The sequence below is a fragment of the Piliocolobus tephrosceles genome, chromosome 2 (genome assembly GCF_002776525.5).
Source record: "Piliocolobus tephrosceles isolate RC106 chromosome 2, ASM277652v3, whole genome shotgun sequence".
Classification (NCBI taxonomy): domain Eukaryota; kingdom Metazoa; phylum Chordata; class Mammalia; order Primates; family Cercopithecidae; genus Piliocolobus; species Piliocolobus tephrosceles.
In genome coordinates, this window is record NC_045435.1 from 21,037,813 (window position 1) to 21,045,135 (window position 7,323).

Sequence of the window (7,323 nt, forward strand, 5' to 3'; positions counted from 1 at the left end):
GATTTTCAAGGTGTTTTCACTTCTTTCATTAGTTAGATTTTCCATACATACAACAGGCCACTCTTGTAAGCCAGCCATTATCGTGCATTTCATTACAGCAAAGTTGAGGAGAAGGTGGGCATGTATTCTGCAACAATAGAATTAATTGTTAATTTAATGTCCATTATTTACTCATTATCATTTTTTTGTAAAAGATAGTTCACCGATGCTGTATTAGGATAGTATTTGTGATAGATCCTATGAGAAAACAATGAAATATATTTCAATTCTATAACAAAAATAGATTTTTCAATGTTTTTTATATTTAAATTGTATAAGATGTATTTTTTAAAGTATCAAAGAGATAGACAGATAGAGGTGTCAACATCTTTCTCTCCATGAGTTACTTTGATTTTAATTCCTTAAAATCAGTATTTGCTATAGAACTCAGACTGAATCGGAATAGTGAAATGAGCAATCAGCTTGTCCTGAAACCACTCCTAGAAAATGTCAGTTTGTAATACAAAAGCATTACAATGTGTGCTAAGGAATTATACATACACTTGTCACTTTCTTTCTAGTTCATCCTCCTAGGGGAAGAGAATTCTGGTTTGCTTTAGAAACTTAACTGTATGGCATCACTGGCTCCCGTTCCTAAATACCATTACTAAAGCAAGGCTAGGAACACATATAAGAACACCAAAATAAAGAAATAGATCTGGCACAAATATATATATATATATATATAAATCAAAATATCTTTCTTCCTTTGAGCACTACTTTTCCAACTGATAATGGTTGGAGTGATAAAGTTTGAGTGTCTGTGAATGCCTCTTAGTAGATCCTTTGTTTGAAAGGTGAAGTAAGACTGGGGTATGATATGAGTTATAATAAAGGCACTTTAGGTGCAGACTTCCAGGGACAGAGGTGGAGTAACATCTTCGAAGGCACTTATTGTAACGATCACATAAGACTGGAATATAAAAGTAATTAGGATGCAGTGTGCACATTTAAAAATGTTTTAAAGATATATTTACCTGAGTTGTTTACTTTTCCTTAGCTCTCAGTAATCTAATTATAAGAGTTATGGGGAGGAGATCAATTGAAACAATAAAATCCTACAGCCTGGAAAACCCCAGAAATAACATCATACCATTAGTTTCTTAAAACTAATTAACAGCAATTTACTAATACAGAACTACATAGCAGTTAAATTTTCCATACAAATATCATGTGTTTTAGGTGTGAAAACTTTACAAAGGACATATATTATAAATACCTCTCAAATACCGAATAAGTTCCCTAAAAGTAGATATGTTGTCTTTATGCTTCTAATGGCTCTGATAATAAACAAAATAAAATATGCATAAACTAACCATATCAGACCATTTGGTGAGGTTATATAAGGGGAGAACATATGATAAGACGCAAAAGTAGAAATTCCTTATTATTGCTGCATATTTTTACAACTGCTTCAAGATAATTCTCTGATTTTTTGTGTATAAAATATGTTTCTTTTGTCCTTCTTTGTACTTTACTTGGGATTTCATGGTACAAATATTTAATGCAATTACAAAGAGTAATTTGATAAAAGTCATAACTGTCCATTTGTGTTCCCAATTTTTAAACAGACATTGGACTACTAAGTGACTAAGGGCAGGTAGTAACTATAGTGTGAAGATACTAGACAAAGGAGTAATTCACATCCAAAGCAAGATGGAGCAGGACTACGGACGTGAAATTTCATCACGCTCCTGAAGATGATACACAATTTTATAAATTGTTTATTTCTAGATTTTTGTATTTAATATTTTCAGACCACACTTGACTGCATAAAGCAAAACCACAGATTGGGAAAACCAATTTATGTATATTAAGTCATTGAAACCTCAACAATTTTATGAGAAAGATAATATTGTATTTTCATTGTATAGAGTATTTTGTCTATAAATGGCCAGTGAATACCACTACATCTGTATTCTTACTCTGAACTCTGTACTCATTACTCTGCAAAGTTTACATTACTACTTACTATTTACTTAGTACCTACTCTGGGACCTTTGTTTTTTTTAAAACTTTTTTCTCAGATCATCCCAGTATTCTATAAATTTAGTCATTAAGGGTTAGAGAATTAAAATTCAAGTGATTTGCTGAACGTTCTCAGTTCCTGGAAATTGATAGAACTTTATTTAAGTTCAACAATTGAATGAATAAGTGAATGTATACGTTTTTTAAAACTTAGTTTGACCTAACTCCATCTGATGATTTTTGCCTAGCTTAGATAAGAAATAATGACAACTTACACTTCCAGGACTTTTCAATCTTGAGAGAAACAACAACAATGACAAAAAACTGTATAATAATTGACATGGAAAGCCTTCTTATGTAAAATAACTAAATCTAAATTCTACATCTTTTTATTTCTATTTTGAAAGTCCATATAAAACATTGCAGAGGAGGAATGACCATGGAGAGCCATAAAAACTTTTCACCAGTCCATGAAATAAAGGCATTGGGACTATTTCAGGCATCTGAATTTCTACATAAACTGTATTATATATAGTGAAGTGAAAGGGTAAGGATATTCAGCTGAGTTCAAGGTTAAGGGCGTATTTGACAGGCAGACAGACAATACCCTTACCTGGAATGCAAGTAGCATGAATCACAATTTAAATGTCAGTAGATTTCACCTACGCTAAACTATTAAAGATGGATTGTGTTGGAGAAGCATATAATTGCGAGGACTACTAATTTTATGTTAAAATGAGTTACATGTACTTTGGGGACAATACCTAAAATAATTGTCCTATCAGAGTTAATATTATTATAAAATATAAAAGGAAAATAGTAGTACAAAAGACCACTATGCTGTTTAATAATTAAACACCTAGAGAGAGAAGAAATAAAGTTATTTAAAACATGTTCATTAGACATTAAAATTACAGACTGGAAAAATTGTTAAGTTTAAAAATAAAGTAGCAAAACACAATAGATAGGAATCCGAACATCATGCTGTTCTACTCTTAATTTCCCAAGATCTCTTTCTTAAGGAAAATGTGGCATCACCTAAGTAAGATTCATTTCCACATAAGGTCAGTACCAGCCCGTTAAGATGTCAGTATACATACATTATTACTAGTTATGTTAAGGTCTTGCAGCCACCCTATCTCCTCAGAGATTAGGCTTATCATTCTACAGATGTCTTTCAAATTTAGTTACATCCTATCTTTTCTCAAAGCCAAGAACAAGAACCCAGATCTCTACATTGCACTTTATAGATTGCAAGAAAGATGAGAAATATTTTGCAAGTACACAACGTAATCATCAGTTTTATTAACAGAGTAGGATCCTAGGGTAGACAAATTTACAGAAATATTTATTTAGGACTATTAATAGCTGAATCCAAACCAAAAAATGACAAAAATTTTAGGCCGGGCGCGGTGGCTCAAGCCTGTAATCCCAGCACTTTGGGAGGCCGAGACGGGCGGATCACGAGGTCAGGAGATCGAGACCATCCTGGCTAACACGGTGAAACCCCGTCTCTACTAAAAATACAAAAAAACTAGCCGGGCGAGGTGGCAGGCGCCTGTAGTCCCAGCTACTCCGGAGGCTGAGGCGGGAGAATGGCGTAAACCCGGGAGGCGGAGCTTGCAGTGAGCTGAGATCTGGCCACTGCACTCCAGCTCAGGCAACAGAGCAAGACTCCGTCTCAAAAAAAAAAAAAAATTTTAATGCAGTGTACTGATACACTGCATGTATGAATAGTCTTCAATGGATATCATTTAGGCCATTTAAATGTATTTGCTTACTTTTGGGAAGCAATTTAATTTATTTGCATATATAGTCAGTCATGTGCCACAAAATGATATTTTGGTCAATAATAGATAGCACATATAATGGGGGTACCATAAGATTGTAATACGGTATTTTTACTATATATTGTCTATATTTAATATGTTTAGATACACAAGTACTTACAATTGTGTTGCAGTAACCTATGGTATTCAATACAGTAACATGCTGTATGGGTTGGTAGGCTAGAAGCAATAGGTTATATCAAATAGCCTAAGTGTGTAATAGGCTATACTATCTAGGTTTGTGTAAGTGCATCCCATAATGTTGACAATACAACAAAATTTTCTAAAGACAAATTTCTTAGACCATATTCTCATTACTAAGGAAAGCCTGAATGTAATAATATACAATATACATAACTTTTATTATTACTATTTTACTGCTATGAGTATCATGTGCATTTGCTTTTCAGTTTCAAATTCTGTAATTATAGGGTATGGCTAATCATTAGCATGCTTAGATACTTCCTATGGGGGTTGAGGATAGAGTATAAATGAGAATTAGAAATGTGAAAATCACATTAATATTAATTTGTTTTTTTTTTTTTTTTTCAGCCCAGAGGTCTTTTATTTATTTTTTTTTTTTAACACCTATTATGCCATGAATTCATAGGGAATAGGTTCCAGCAGCTCAGGCTCCTTCCCATTGGTCCTCACAAAGTGTGCTTCTCTAGGTGGAGCAGGCTGGCGCTTCAGTTGAACCCAGGTACCTTTCTCTTTGGCTTCTTTCTTTTTCTGATCATTTTCCTTCACGCGTTTCAGGAAGCTATCTCGGCTCTTAGAGTGTTTAATGTGCTCAATACGCACATTAATTCTCTTGGCAAGAATCTTGCCCTTAACTTGTTTGTTTACAACAATGCCAACAGCATGCTGGGTAACGTTGTAGACTCTCCCAGTTTTGCCATGGTAACACTTGTGGGGCATTCCTTTTTGAACAGTACCCATTCCCTTGATGTCTAGGATATCACCTTTCTTATAGATTCGCATATACGTGGCCAAAGGAACAACTCCATGTTTTCTAAAAGGCCTAGAGAACATATATCGGGTGCCTCTCCTCTTTCCCTTTGTGTTCGTCATTTTGGCGAATTACAATTACTGGAAGATGGCGGTTCCGGCCGAAAAGGCTAATTTGACAAGGATAACAGTCTAATTGATGAATGACATTTTAGACAGGACAGATTCACCTATAAGAAATTTATAAACACTGATAGTTTACTTTTAGTTTAAAACTAATGTAAATCAATTATATTTACTTTATTATATTGCTTTATAATTTAGACCTCAAGCTTTAAATTTTTTTTGTTTTGTTTTTTTGGAAGCCTAGAGAACACAAAGCATGCATTTACAAATCTTTGGAAAATGGATTAGAAGTCTTTACACGTATTTTTTATAAAAGCAAACAATATATAGATGCTATTGCTGTGATTTTTAAATTACTCATTAATCATATTTGCAAGACATATGCAAAAAACTTCTATGTCTTTGGATTCAGAAAAGAAAATCCATCGTATTTCTCTGATAAATAATAAGCATAATCATAAAGCCTGTAGCACCTGCATTCACCACTTGGGTAAGCTATTCTTTCCAATATATTATGTTCAAACTATCCTGTTAGCTATTTATAATTGTCTGATTTTTCTTTTTAAGTGCAACATATTTTTATGTAGTCTTATTTATATAAAGCAATTATTGATGCTGAACATATATTTCAATATGAACATTCTAATTTTTATATTAAAGATTGCTTAAGATTTGTCTAAATAAACATGAGTATTATAGTATATTCAAATATGTTATTTTCACCACAGCTTGTAATTGGCATGTCAAAATAAAATAAATATGACCATTTCTTATTATTTTATACTAAAATAAACATTAAAAATTTGTCAGGTCAGTTTAGCTCTTTTATTTAATGTAGTTTTAATTCACACATAAATATTAGTGTGTAGGCTGGAATAAAGCTTGAAGTATTTTTCCTTTTCATGTACAAGTCTTTATTTGTAAGTCAAATTCAAATCTAAATGTGGTTCGTGCAAAATTTTAGCAGTTCTGTTCTGCTTTATTCCATGATTTATCTTTTGCATTAGTTATTGTTTTAACTACTCTATAATTAAATTGCTTAATTGAGTATATGACATTAAAGTGATAACTTTTCTATGAAAATGAGAGATTATGTGGCCAGTTAGTACTTTTCATACTTTTTTCTATAGCTAATTCTCTTCATAGGATGACAGTTAAACAGTTTTCATTGTTTGCTTTTCAGTTAAAATTTTATTAGTATAACGATATTTTAAATTGTAAGCATATTTAGAAGGAATAATTTTACTATCAAAATTCTAAATAAATCATGAGAGTCTTCTATTTACTTGTGAAATAGTTTACCAATAGTTTTCCTCTTAAATATTTTTTCATAGAATCCCTTTCTGTTTTCTTTTCATGGAATGTACTACAAGGATAAGCTTCAATCCCTCAACAATATCCCTCTCCCTGTGGTTCACTGTTTGAGTCAGATGTCTTAACTACTCTTTTAAAAAAATGTGAGGACATCCTTTTATCTATTGACTCCTAAATATTTTGATGGAGAACAGCCTGCTTGCTCAATTTAGCAATGGCTATAAGTTGACGAGCCTCCTAAGTCCCCTGTTGAAATAGATTTTCCAGAAATATATTTCGCTCCTTGAAGAATAACAGCAGATCTCTTTGCTTCTAAACTACTCCTTATTCTTTCACGTACTATACATTGAGTGACTGTGCACATGAATAGCTGTTTCTTTAACAAAACTTTTGGACACTAAATATAGGTTCAAAGAAGCAGTGCCTTACACAATAATAACATAGCAACCAAAGTTCTAAACTAAAGCAACCAGAACGGGGAAATGATGTATTCCAGACAAGTATATCAGAACAAATAAGTATGACTGACAGTAAGAAATTGCCACCCAACTTACTCGGTTCACGCTGAACGCGAGACAATTTTTATTCTCCGGGTTTCAAATCCTCCCACTCCTGTGTTATACCATGTGGAGAATGTAAAGCTAGAAGCGTATGTCTCTCCAACTCTGGTCTAATTTAGGATGGAAATATCTAATTGACATACATATGTCAAAGCAGTAACTGTATTTTTAATCCCTAGATACAAATTACTTTACTAATGGGGAAAAAGGCATATAATGTCATGAAAGAAAAATCCGGAAACCTCAGGTCACTTAACACTGCCTATTATTGTAAAAAGGACATATAAAAGGAAAAGTGGCTGCTGGAGTGAAAATCCTTTATTCATTTTAGGGCTGTAGTTTGTACATTTTATTTTGTAAGCCATGCTGAACAAACAAAATATTCTTTTAGAAAATGGGCTTAAACACATGGGCAGCCGCCAAAAGAAGGAGGCATGAAGGAATAAATATACAAAAGTAATGAAACCGTTCCAAAATGAAGTTAACAAACTGAAGGTGGCCGTAGATGTTTAGAAGCAAGGAAAACAGCCTCATTT

General features: G+C 32.9%; 1 pseudogene across 1 annotated transcript; it reads right to left on the bottom strand.

Moving 5' to 3' along the window:
* Positions 1–4,427: 4,427 nt before the first annotated feature.
* LOC111545148 lies at positions 4,428–4,951 on the bottom strand (annotated as a pseudogene). The gene has a single exon (XR_002732355.1). The product of XR_002732355.1 is annotated as a 60S ribosomal protein L21 pseudogene (transcript).
* Between the last annotated feature and the right edge of the window lie 2,372 nt (positions 4,952–7,323).